This window comes from Nerophis ophidion, linkage group LG20 (genome assembly GCF_033978795.1).
Source record: "Nerophis ophidion isolate RoL-2023_Sa linkage group LG20, RoL_Noph_v1.0, whole genome shotgun sequence".
Lineage (NCBI taxonomy): Eukaryota > Metazoa > Chordata > Actinopteri > Syngnathiformes > Syngnathidae > Nerophis > Nerophis ophidion.
In genome coordinates, this window is record NC_084630.1 from 27295745 (window position 1) to 27310282 (window position 14538).

The 14538-nt window shown below is 38.7% G+C and overlaps 1 long non-coding RNA gene across 1 annotated transcript in view; it reads right to left on the reverse strand.

The window, feature by feature from the left end:
- LOC133538594 (uncharacterized) overlaps nt 1–11731 on the reverse strand; it is a 51432-nt gene extending 39701 nt beyond the window's left edge. Inside the window, exon 1 of the long non-coding RNA XR_009803049.1 lies at nt 11636–11731. This is a non-coding gene — a long non-coding RNA (uncharacterized LOC133538594). The remainder of the gene's footprint in view (nt 1–11635) is intronic.
- Between the last annotated feature and the right edge of the window lie 2807 nt (nt 11732–14538).

Consider the following 14538-nt stretch of genomic DNA (forward strand, 5'->3'; position numbering starts at 1 on the left):
TGATCAAGTATGACACATAGAATGGACCTGCTATCCCCGTTTGAATAAGAAAATCTCATTTCAGTAGGCCTTTAAAAGAGTGACCCTACTCATCACTCCTCTCAACATGTATAATTCACATCATTTAGTTGTTGGTTCGCTAAAATTTTTATAAGGTTAATTTAACTGTTGCAAGATACTCACATGTGGTGGCAGCAATAGACATCTTCTAAGTAGACGCAGCATGGAGCATTACTGCCTACTGGCGCTGACAAGACGCGGGGCCGCCATCTTGGAGTGGTGATCCGCTCCACTCAGTGCAATTCATTTGGCAGGACCAATAAACTTTCAGCGCATTTAATTCATTTTACCTTACTGAATACAACTGCTTTTCACACGGTTTTTCGTCATACGTGTAGCTATGATAAAGGACAAATGTTTTGGCGTGTTTTATTATACATAGTTTGCTTAACAGTAATAGGATATTGTTATATGCTACAAACCCCGTTTCCATATGACTTGGGAAATTATGTTAGATGTAAATATATACTTGGCTTCACGGTGGCAGAGGGGTTAGTGCGTCTGCCTCACAATACGAAAGTCCTGCAGTCCTGGGTTCAAATCCAGGCTCGGGATCTTTCTGTGTGGAGTTTACATGTTCTGCCCGTGAATGTGTGGGTTCCCTCCGGGTACTCCGGCTTCCTCCTACTTCCAAAGACATGCACCTAGGGATAGGTTGATTGGCAACACTAAATTGGCCCTAGTGTGTGAATGTGAGTGTGAATGTTGTCTGTCTATCTGTGTTGGCCCTGCGATGAGGTGGCGACTTGTCCAGGGTGTACCCCGCCTTCCGCCCGATTGTAGCTGAGATAGGCGCCAGCGCCCCCCGCGACCCCGAAAGGGGATAAGCGGTAGAAAATGGATGGATGGATGGTAAATATAAACGGAATACAATGATTTGCAAATCCTTTTCAACCCATATTCAATTGAATGCACTAAAAGACAAGATGCTTGATGTTTAAACTCATAAACTTGATTTTTTTTTGCAAATAATAATTAACTTAGAATATCATGGCTGCAACATGTGCCAAAATAGTTGGGAAAGGGCATGTTCACAAATGTGTTACATCACCTTTTCTTTTAACAACACTCAATAAACGTTTGAGAACTGAGGAAACTAATTGTTGAAGCTTTGAAAGTGGAATTCTTTCTCAATCTTGTTTTATGTAGAGCATCAGTCGCTCAACAGTCCGGGGTCTCCGCTGTCGTATTTTACGCTTCATAATGCGCCACACATTTTCGCTGGGAAACAGGTCTGGACTGCAGGCGGGCCAGGAAAGTACCCGCACTCTTTTACTACAAAACCACGCTGTTGTAACACGTGGCTTGGCATTGTCTTGCTGAAATAAGCAGAGGCATCCATGATAAAGTTGCTTAGGTGACAACATATGTTGCTCCAAAACCTGTACGGACCATTCAGCATTAATGGTGCCTTCACAGATGTGTAAGTTACCCATGCCTTGGGCACTAATACACCCCCATACCATCACAGATGCTGGCTTTTGAACTTTGCGCCTATAACAATCCTGATGGTTATTTTCCTCTTTGTTCCGGAGGACACTACGTCCACAGTTTCCAAATATAATTTGAAATGTGGACTTGTCAGACCACAGAACACTTTTCCACTTTGCATCAGTCCATCTTAGATGATCTCGGGCCCAGCGAAGCCAGCGGCGTTCCTTGGTGTTGTTGATAAATGAGTTCTGCTTTGAATAGCAGAGTTTTAACTTGAACTTACCTATGTAGCAACCAACTGTAGTTACTTACAGTGGTTTTATAAAGTGTTCCTGAGTCCATGGGGTGATATCCTTTACACACTATTGTCGGTTTTTGATGCAGTGCCGCCTGAGGGATCAAAGGTCCGTAATATCATGGCTTACATGCAGTGATTTCTCCAGACTCTCAGAACCTTTTGATGATTTAAAAAAACCGAAGATGGTAAAATCCCTAAATTCCTTGCAATAGCTCGTTGAGAAATGTTGTTCTACAACTGTTCGACAATTTGTTTACAAATTGGTGACCCTCGCCCCATCCTTTCTTGTGAAAGACTGAACACTTCATGGAAGCTGCTTTTCTACCCAATCAGGGCACCCACCTGTTCCCAATTAGCCTGCACACATGTGGGATGTTCCAAATAAGTGTTTGATGAGCATTTCTCAACTTTATCAATATTTATTGACACCTTTCCTAACTTCTTTGTCACGTGTTGCTGGCATCAAATTCTAAAGTTAATGATTATTTGCACAAAAAAAATGTTTATCAGTTTGAACATCAAATATGTTGTCTTTGTAGCATATTCAACTGAATATGGGTTGAAAATGATTTGCAAATCATTGTATTCAGTTTATATTTACATCTAACACAATTTCCCAACTCATATGGAAACAGGGTTTGTATAAGTGACCAGACGTCCGAGATCAAAACTGGGAATAAAATCCCAGAGAAGGGGAAAAAAATGGTCAGCTATTTTTAAGTTGAAAAAAAAATATGATGAGGTTATATATACATGCGTAAATCCTACATAAACAATGCATGAATACATTTGATATCTATATATCGTATTGTATTGATATTTTGTGTTACATTCATCCCTTAAATGATGATGCTTACAGTGATTGTTTAATATGTATTTTTCATGTATGTCGCTTTGGATACAAGTCCCACACATTTCACGAAGGTGGGCAAAACAAAATTGGGTTGGAAAAGCTACACTAAATTTGGACTTGTATAATACTGTATAGCCACTGTCCATCTGATTCTACAGTTAGCTAACATATATTACCCTCCAAACACACACACACACACACACGAATGTGTATATATAAATATATATATATATGATTGCATTACATCCGGAGATGCTTTCTTCTTCATTCACCTTAGGTGAATGAAGCCTTGGCCAGGAGAACTTGATATCTTCAGACGGTGTCCAGCGGTCATTGGGTGTTTCGACCCTGAACCGTAACACCCTACCGCTGGTGGGCCGGCAGTGGTGGCCAAGTCACTGCCTATCTCCTCCTCTTGGCTTCCAGCTCATCTCATCTCTCCTGCTCCATAACCAGCAAGAGGCTCTCTCCGCTGCCTCCCCCATCCTGCGAGCTGCTGTCTTTCTCTCCTTCCCCGTTATTCCCAAAGCTGTGAGCATTCTCCATACCGACTGGGCAGGGAATCCTCTGCAGCCGACCTCGACCGGGAACAGCCATGCCTGCCATCCTTTTCCCCTGCAGTCATTTAAAAGGTCCTGGTATTTAGCACTTTTCCTTTCAAAGGCTTGGTCGCAACCTTCTTCCCATGGGACTGTGAGTTCAATAAGAATGATCTTCTTTGCCTCTTCAGACCACAGCACCACATCCGGTCTCAGGGTTGTTTGTACAACCTGGGGGAACTGCAGCCTTCCTCCCAGGTCTACTTTCATATCCCAAGACCGTGCCATTTGCAGTAGGCTCTTCCTTGCTGTTGCTGTGGTTGGTGGCTTTTCTCCCTCCCTCACAAACTGGATGGATTTTGTTTTCCCTTGGGGTTGCTGTTTCTTGCATCTCTGCTGGTCCAAGGTGTTAGCCAGTGTCATGAGCACCTTGTCATGACGCCATCTGTATCTCCCTTGGGTGAGTGCTGTTTTACACCCTGACAGAATGTGTGCCATGGTACCCTTCTGCCCGCAAAGCTTGCATAGTGGATCCCCTCTCATGCCCCATCTGTGCAAGTTTGTTGGAGTCGGGAGTGTGTCATACACTGATCTCAGCAAGAAAGAGATGCGGAATGGTTCCAGCTTCCACAGATCTGCCCATGTGATCTTTCTCTTAGGGAGGTCCCATTTGGTCCAAGCTCCCTGGGACGCTAGTTCCACTGCTCTTGATATTCGACCTTCCTCTTCCAGGTTTCGTACTTCCTCCTGGACCATAGCTCTTCTTTCCCTGGGTTCTGCCTTACTCCATTGTTGGACATGGGAAGTTCCAAGACCCTGTCTCCCTGTGCATGGCATCCCTATGATGTCACGTAGCCTCAATATGCTCTCAACTTGTGCAACAGTTGTGTCAGCTGCCCACTTGCGTCCTGATCTTGTAGTGGCGCCTGCGTGTCTGACTTGTTCGTCCTGGGTGTCTCTGTATGTCATTAAGACTCTGCACTTTGCTACCTTGAATTCCTCCACCACGGATGACAAGGGAAGCTGGAGCTGTCCTGATCTTATGTAGAGGCCTACTGATGTGAAGCTTGGAGGGATTCCCAGCCATTTTCTGAGGTTCTTGTTGATCTTTCTTTCCACTCCTTCTACGCGTGTCATAGGGATGTCATACACTGTCAACAGCCACATGAGTCTTGGCAACAGTCCATGTTGGTATAGCCATATTTTAAATTTACCAGGGAGTCCTGATTTTCCAATCTTCCTCAGCCACTCCTCTGTCTGCTTCTCTGTACTGGTGATGTTGTTCCTGTCAGTAAGTGAGCTGTCAAACCACTTTCCGAGGCACTTTATAGGGTTCTCCTCAATCGATGGAATCACTTCTCCTTGCACTTGCAGCTTGAACCTGTTCGCCAATTTACCTTTCCGGATCACCATGCTCCTTGATTTTTTGGGCTTAAACTTCATTCTGGACCATGTTGCCATGTGGTCCAGAACTGTTAGCACCCGTCTCGCCTCCACATGGGTTGTGGTCGTCACGGTGAGATCGTCCATGTAACCTCTTATTGGGGGTTGTTGAATGCCTGATTCCATTGCTGGTCCTCTGGCTTCTTTCCCAACAGCTGTTATGAGGAGGTTCATACCCATGATAAAGAGGATGGGGGAGATTGTGCATCCAGTTACGATTCCCTTTTCCAGGTTTTGCCACTGAGTTGTGAAATTGGCTGTCTTGAAACGTATCTGGATGCCCCCAAAGTAGCTGGTTATCATTCCCTTGATGTGCAGAGGGATGTGGTAATGGTCTAGTGCAGTGTGAATGAGGGCGTGAGGGATTGATCCGTAGGCGTTAGCCAGATCGAGCCAGACAACAGTCAGGTTGCCTTTGCTTGCTTTGGCCTCCCGGATCATCTGACTGAGAACTCCGGTGTGTTCCAGGCATCCAGAGAAGCCTGGTATTCCACCTTTTTGGATAGAGGTGTCAACATATCCGTTCTCAGTCACGTATAAGGTCATCTTTTTTGCCAGTACAGAAAAGAAGATTTTGCCTTCTACATTTAGAAGTGATATTGTACGGAATTGATTTATGGTTGAGGAGTTCTCTTCCTTTGGCACAAAACAGCCTTCTGCCTTCTTCCAGCATGATGGAATGGTGCCCTTTTTCCAGATTCTCCGGAACAGCATCCACAGCCTCCAAAGGAGCATCGGGCATTTTTTGTATACCTTATAGGGTATACCACTGGGGCCAGGGGCAGATCCTGTTCTGGCCTTTTTCACCACATCTTGGATTTCCTTCCAGGATGGTTCCCCGATGTGGAGCTCCTTTCTTGGTTTTTCCGAGCTGCCGATGTTATGGTTGGCACCCAGGGCCTGGTTTTTGCAGGTGTCATGATGGGTTTCCCTTAGGAACGCCTCCACATCTTCCCTAGAGCTGGTCAGCATTCCGGATTTTGCTTCACCCAGTAGTTTCCTGGTGAATCTGAAAGGGTTTTTGGTGAACTGTGCTCTTCTGTTCTCCCTCTCCTTCCTCCTCTTCCGAATGTTTTCTGCTCTACGGAGTCTGCAAAGACGTTCCCGAAGTTGCCTTGTCAGATCCTTGATGCCTTCCTTTTCCTCGACAGTGGCTCTTTTGAACTGTTTGTTTAAAGTTTTGATTTCCTTCCTTAGGCGATGGATTTCTCTTTCTCTTCTGCTTGGCTGATGCGCCAATTTGGTGTAAACCTTCTTGTCCTCCATCCCAAAACGCTCCCTTGCCAGATTGTACGTTATTGTTGTGAGTGTATTGACTTTTTGTTCAGCTGTTCCTGCTAGAGCGGCTTCTAGCACTTTGTCAAGGTCTTCGTCTAGTTGGTTCCATTTCTAGACGAAGACATATATATATATATATATATATATATATATATATATATATATATATATATATATATATATATATATATATATATATATACACATATATATATATATATATATATGTATACATATATATATATATATATATATATATACATATATATATATATACATATATATATATATGTATATATATATATATGTACATATATATATATATATAAACATGGACACGCATACACAAGTCTCCAAAACGTTAACCACCATGTTGCTACAATAAAAAAACAAATAAATGAAAATGTAAAAAGTGGTACTGTTTTTATAGTATATATATATATATATATATATATATATATATATATATATATATATATATATATATATATATATATATATATATATATATATATATATATATATATTAGGGCTGGGCAACGATTAAACATTTTAATTGAAGTTAATCGCACTATTTCTCCGATTAATCGCGATTAACTGCATTGTATACGCAAAGCCCAATAATGAATTCAAAAGTAGTGTGTAGTGCACCTTTATTGGAATATTCTCCCACATAAACAAAAGCGCCAAAACATTTGTTGTGCAAACACAATTTAAATCAGTCCTTGTTAAACAGTAGCAGTTAAATAGCATATTTTATGAAAATCAACTCAAAAAATATAAATACAAACATTTGAGCTTATTGCCACTGCCAGGGTATTTAAGTTATCCTGTTTGTTATGGAAAATAAATATAATCTACATACAAATCTCTGAGCCACAATCATAACATCTGAACAGGCAATTTCTGAGGTAACAGCAGAAACATTTTTTTTATCAGGGATCTTATGTTTAAAAAACCTATATTATAGGTAGTGGGCAGTTTTAGGGAATTTTTGATCAAATTATCCGTGGTAGCAATATTAATAATGTTGTGTTTATTCTGCGTAGTGCACTTAAAATAATTAGGACCATATCTAGGAATTGATATGATGGGAATTTTCCGATTGTTTGCTTGGTGCTTTGATAAACTGAACGCATATACATGGTACTATATTGTGATGTTATGAGCCAGGGAAATAAAGAACTACCCTACCCAGCATGCAACAGGAGTGACGAGCATGCGCGGTAGCCCGGTATAGGTTGTGTCACCATGACGGCATCTTGTATGTTGTGATATGCACGCTCTGAAAGCAAACGTTAAGAACTCAGCCAACACTCCTCGTCTGCATTATTGATAAATAGACAGACAACACATATACTCCGCTGCTTCACAGGCCGCTGAATGTAGCCGGCAAAGTATTCTCATGCTAGCTAGCCGGTCTAGCAAGCACGCGTCATTCAGTCCAAAACGGCCCGATCTATCCACATTCAGAATTGTCTGGCGGTCGTAAGTGATCCCGGAGTGACCACGCTGTAAGCCAGCCACGAAATTTGCAGAATTGTCCGGTATTTTTGCCAAATGTTCCATCTTTACCAAGAGCTCCTCGACGCCGAAGCCCGTCCGGGCGACGCCATCTTGTTAAGAAAAGGCGTTAACAAAATAAAAGCATGTAAACAACATACGCAAATGCGCGTTAAAATAATATATATATATATATATATATATATATATATATATATATATATATATATATATATATATATATATATATATATATATTCCTTGCGTACTAATTGATTGAAAGAGCGTGCACTTGCCACTGATGATGTCAAGTTATTCATGGGAAAATGCATTTTTCGACAATATGATTTGACTGAGCGGCTAGGAGACACAGCAGGTAACAGTAACATGGATTAGAAAGGACAGATTCTAAAAAATAAAAATTAAAAATAAAATAAAATTATTACTTTTTTTAACCTAGGACTTACCGTAGCCCGGATTTTGGACCCTGGCCATAGTTTGGGAACCCCTGCATTAAGGTGTTAATATTCACATCCAGAATGATGTCTGGCTAAAGGCCCCCACATTAGGTTATACCGAAGCTACAAAGAATATCAATGATTGCATCAAAGTTACCTGTTATTCATTTAATTTAGTTACAATCATGACAAAACAGACAGGAAACGAGCGAATATGATGGATGATGTCATTAAATTTGAATGCACTAATTGGTCTGAAACAAAGTTCTTTGTTTAATGCAATGTTTGGCCGTATTATTTGGGATTTATAAGAAAAGGTATGTAGTAAAAACACTGCACATATGAAAAAAGGAATATATAAGAGGAAAGTAATTAGTCAGCAGCCTTGCAAAGGTTATAAACATTGCAAAACAACAACAACAACAACAAAAATAGAATATAAGTTAAGATACTAAGCTATCAGATAAAGCTGGAGGAAAAGGCACATTTGGTTAAACGTGTGCATGTGGGGAATTGGGTGGGGGTTGGAAGGGAATAAAAGGGCTAAAGGTTGGGGGGTGCACTTACCTGTTTTAGATCCATGAGAATGATGGCATCCATCAAACCAAACACAGGAAAGTCATTTAGTTTAACAGCGTAATCACAGGCGCCAGCCATGGCACGGAGGGTGTGCGCCTGTGTCTCTTGGTATGTGGCACTCTTCTTGGAAAACAAACACCTCTTTGGACTAAAATGATGTCAACAAAAGTGTTTTTTTTTTGTTTTTTTTTAATAAAGTAAAACATATTCTGGAACAAAAACTCTTAGCTGTTTGTGTGCTACCATATCTGAATAATAGCATGGAGCTGTGGGGGTATATTTATAAAATACATTTCATTCACAAACTTTACTCAACAACCAAAAATGTACAACTTTTTTCTTCCCCTGCATGAACAATTTTATTGAAAATATTGCATCGCATTAAATACTTAACAAGTCAATGTTTGTGTAAAGAAGTCCATGTTTTTAATAAGAGCCAGTCTAAAAACAGTACACACATAAGCAAGACCGATGTAGGATGGATTATTATGAACCAGATTCTTTGATGTAATTTATCCTGATTTCATTTATTAATTATTATTTAATAGATATCCCAGTGGCTGATATGTATCCCGGTTTCCTTCATGTATTGTTCTTTGATAATAGCCACAGTGTCATATATCTAACTTTTAATTGTTTCCATTTATTTGTTGTTTAATAAACAACACGGTGTCTAATATCATTTATCCTGATTTCGTTAATTTATTGGTATTTAATGAACGCAACAGTGTTCGATATCATAGGTCCAATTTTCATTCATTGTTGTTTAATGATTATCACAGTATCTGACATCGTTTATCCTGATTTGTACATGTAATGTTATTTGAAAACTATCACAGTATCTGATATTGTTTTTCCTGATTTTGTACATTTATTGTTATTTAACCACTATCACAGTGTCTTATATTATTTATCCTGAATTAATCCTAATTTATTATTTTAAAAAAACAACAGTGTCTGATATTGTTTATCCTGAATCAGTCCTAATTTATTACTAAAAACAAGTGTCTGATACTGTTTATTCTACTTTTATCAGTTTGTTATTCAATTATCATTATATTTTCTGATATATTTTCTCCTAATTTAATTAATTTATTGTTACTTAATTATTACAAATGTGTCTGATGTCATTAATCCAGAGTTTATTTGTCCATTGTTGTTTAATGAATACCACAGTGGCTTATGCTATTTATCCTGAATTCATTCATTGTTATTTATCAAATCCCACAGTGTCTGGCATCATTTATCCGGATTTTATTTATCTATTGTTGTTTAGTGAACCACATTGTCTGATCTTTTTTATCTTGATGTTATTCATGTATTGTTACTTAATAAATACAACAGTGTCTGATATAATGTATCTAAATCCCTTTCATTGTTATTTAATAAATCCACAGTGTCTGATATCATGTATCCTGTTCTCCTTCGATAATTGTTATTCACCGACCATTACAATGTTGGATAGAATTTATCTTGAGATATTCCTCATTTATTGACAAATACCATCATTTATCCTTATTGTATTATTTTAGTGTTATTTAATAAAAAACAGTGTGTGATACAATTTATTCTGAATTCCTTATGTATTAAAAAATACCCCCTGGTCTGAAATTATTGATATTAACTTTATTATGCATTATTTGATGAAGTATTAGCTACCTTATATTATATATGTTTATATTCAGTATGATGTTCTTGTGTTATATCTATAATATATTCTCAATGTATTGAATTAATCAATGTTTGTGTTTTATTCTGTAATTAGTGTATCCATTTCTCTACAGTGTTTCTGCCAATGTCGACTCCCTTATTTATTTATATTTTCTTTTATTACCAAAGGAATGTCCCCTTCTATATTCTCTACCGTTTGTCCTTATTAGGGTTATGGTTAAGTTGGAGTTTACCCAATCTAAATTTGGGCATTAAATTAGTAAGCTTAGTGGGAATTCAATTATTTTCATTATTACCGTATTTTTCGGACTATAAGGCGCACTCAAAATCCTTTAATTTTCTCAAAAACCTACAGTGTGCTTTATAACCCAGTGCGCCTAATGTACGGAATAATTCTGGTTGTGCGTACCGACCTCGAAGCAATTTTATTTGGTACATGGTGTAAGGATAAGTGTGACCAGTAGATGGTAGTCACACATAAGAAATACGTGTAGACTGTGATACTGCGATATGATGGCAGTCACACATAAGATATACGTGTAGACTGCAATATGATGGTAGTCACACATAAGAGATACTTGTAAACTGCAATATGATGCCAGTAAACAACACCAAAACTTTTAATGTTCCATTGAAAATATAGAACATCACACACGGCACTCAAAAATCCATCAAAATGTTTTAGTACGACTTTGAAGCTGTACCGTTTGATGGATTGTCGGTCCATTACGGCTTCCGTAGTCAGAGACACAAGTATTAGTATGGTGTGTGTATAAGGACCATAAAATGGCACCCATTAGCAGATATATTATTTGGCGTTTTGTTTGACAATATTATGCAAAACCAATTTTTCTTATCTTCTGGTATCTGCTGATGTGTATTTGGGATCTGCATAAAGCCTGAAAATTAGCGAACGGCCGCCACTGTAGTCCATGCCGATGCCGTAGTGGATAAACTTACTCTCGTTATGGGACATTCACCTTCTAAGTTAAAGTAGTGTAAAGTCCTAACTTATATCTCTCTATGGAAGCGCTAAAAACTACCGATGTAGTGAGTTTACATAATTTACCCAAGGAACTTTAGTTATTACAGAGTTCCGGACGGACGGTTTTTCCCGGGACACATTTCCGGTGTTGTTGTTGCACCAGTGAGCCACGGATGAGAGCCACGGGTGCGCCCTATGGTTCGGAAAATACGGTACACATTTTAACAAACTATCAGTATTTGCTAAAACATGGAAAAGGTGTAGGATTACATTACTTCTGCTTTACCCTATTCCTTTTCAGACATGTTGAATTGTCCACGTACAAACATGATGTTTTTTTTTAATGAAACTTTGTCTAGTGTGTTGGTGGTTCTATTGTGGTTATTTATAGTCGAGCAGTGACTTTTTTCCATCTACCGGAATAATTCAAATTCCATGTTGGTCAATAACCTTCATGGGACAGGTTAAACACAACCACAAACATGTACAAATAACATTGTGGGTGTTTGTGGAAGAGTAATTATAAGTACTTACCTCTAATACGTGTGTCGTTTCCGTGAGCGGTGCTTTAAGGCGCCATTAAGATGTCGCTCTTAGCAACCTTGTTAGGGCGGGTCATGTGACCTGTTGTCATCCATTATCTAATGAGGGCCAAGATAACACGCTTGTTTAGACTGCGCAGAAAAAAGAGAGGAATGAGGCTAGTGTGTGTGTGTGTGTGTGTGTGTGTGTGTGTGTGTGTGTGTGTGTGTGTGGCTTTGATAATTTTCTTTGGCTCCAGTCTGACACCTTTAAATGGTTGTCATCAGAAACCACATGCTACACACACACACACACACACACACACACACACACACACACACACACACACACACACACACACACACACACACACACACGCACACACACTTTCTTGAATTTCTAACCTTCTTGAGACCTCCAAAATGCCTGCCTCTTTAGGACCACCCTTTCTAGATATATAAAGATTTGCATCGACAACATTAATAATATATACATACTATGCAAATATAAAAAAGGTGGGTCTTTTCCTTTTTTGGGGGGTTTTTAATTTTCATTATTTACTTCAAGTTATTACAGTATGTCTATATATACATATTTATTTTCTTTCTTACTTTTTTTTAAAATTAATTTTGGCCAAAGAGGCCACATTTCAATTTGTTACACACACTTGTTATTTCATATGTTGGCCACAGGGGGAGCACTTTTTAAAACTGACACAGAATCACCTTAAAAAATCCCTCTTTTTTGGGGCCAACCTAATTTTGATAGATTTCATCACCAGGGGTGCAAATGTGACATTCTCCATCAATCAATCAAAGTTTATTTACATAGCCCTAAATCACAAGTGTCTCAAAGGGCTGCACAAGCCACAACGACATCCTCGGCTCAGATCTGGTTAAGACATTCTCTATTAGATTATTTTCCGTATTGGGACCATGATCTATGTCCTAACTTGTTCACCGCTCCTCATATGGAAGGTACTTTACCTTGTTGATGTCTCAAGAAGGGTAGAAAGACAAGGACACACACACACACACACACACTTTCTAGTATTTCTAACCTTCTTGAGACCTCCAAAAAATTCCTGCCTCTTTAGGACCACCCTTTCTAGATATATAAAGATTTGCATTGACAACATTAATAATAAATACATCCTATGTAAATATAAAAAAGGTGGGCCTTTGCCTTTTTTGTTTGTTGTTGTTGCTTTTAATTGGTTTTTAATCTTCATTATTTACTTCAAGTTATTACAGTATGTCTCTATATACATATTTATTTTCTTTCTTTATTTTTTTTTTAAATTAATTTTGGCCAAAGAGGCCACATTTCAATTTGTTACACACACTTGTTATTTCATATGTTGGCCACAGAGGGAGCACTTTTTAAAACTGACACACAATCACCTTAAAAAATCCCTCTTTTTTGGGGGCCACCCGAATTTTGATAGATTTCTTCACCAGGGGTGAAAATGAGACGTTTTCCATCAATCAATCAAAGTTTATTTATATAGCCCTAAATCACAAGTGTCTCAAAGGGCTGTACAAGCCACAACGACATCCCCTCCTCAGATCTGGTTAAGACATTCTCTATTAGATTATTTTCCATATTGGGACCATGATCTATGTCCTAACTTGTTCACGGCTCCTCATATGGAAGGTACTTTACCTTGTTGATGTCTCAAGAAGGGCAGAAAGACAAGGACACACACACACACACACACACACACGCAGAAATATTTAGCTGTAATAGGCCTCTCAGCAGTAATATGTCCAAAGCTAAACCCTCTTCACTCAAAACAACCGCAAAATCACCTTCTGTAGACTAGAGTAGGACAATTCAACATCTGTATTAGAAGTTATTAGGCTTACAAATACAGCGACATTAAGACTGTAAATGTGGTGTGATGAAACATTTAATGTGTCAATATTGAAACCAAAATTAGATTTTTTTCTCTGCTTTCACTCGACTATTTCCACACTTCCACAGGCTATACATTAAACATATGTTTCTTATTGCAAATTTGTCCTTAAATAAAATTGTCAACATACAAGAAAACTTGTCTTTTTTTAGTAAGTAAGCAAATAAAGACTCCTAATTTAGAAATAAAGACTCCTAATTTAGTCTACTCTAGGGTTGTACGGTATAGCGATATTAGTATAGTACTGCGATACCAATGAATCACATTCGGTACTATACCGCCTCTGAAAGGTGCGGGTCCGCCACCCCCTGCGCTTCCGTCGTCATCACGTTGTGTCTATCCATCCATCCATTTTTTACCGCTTGTCCCTTTCGTGGGTCATGGGGGTGCTGGTGCCTATCTCAGCTACATTCGGGCGGAAGGCGGTGTACACCCTGGACAAGTCGCCACCTCATCACAGGGCCAACACAGATCGACAAACATTCACACTCACATTCATACACTAGGGACCATTTTAGTAGTTCCCAGTTTGTATTTGGACAAACAGCAAACGCATGTTTTTATCTTCATATCCACTATTTGGGTATAGTTAGTCAATGAATTTACCGTATTTTCTGGACTATAAGGCGCACTTAAAATCCTTATTCCCTTAAAACTCGACAGTGTGCTGTCACGCCAAATTTCTTCCCCCCTACAAAAACCTCCCCCCCCATTTACTTCCGGGGTCATGATTAATACAGACGTTTTGTTAACGCTAATTTATAAAATATAACGTTATATTATAAAAATACAGATGTTTTGTTATTGCTATATTATAAAAAAAATTAAAAAACAATTTACAAACACAAGTTATGGGATGACGCATTTACCTCCGGGGTCACGTTTCCTCTTATGTCATCCCATAGCTTGTGTTTGTAAATTGTTTTTTAAATTTGTTTTATAATATAGCGTTAAAAAAAACGTCTGTATTTTTATAATATAGCGTTATATTTTCATA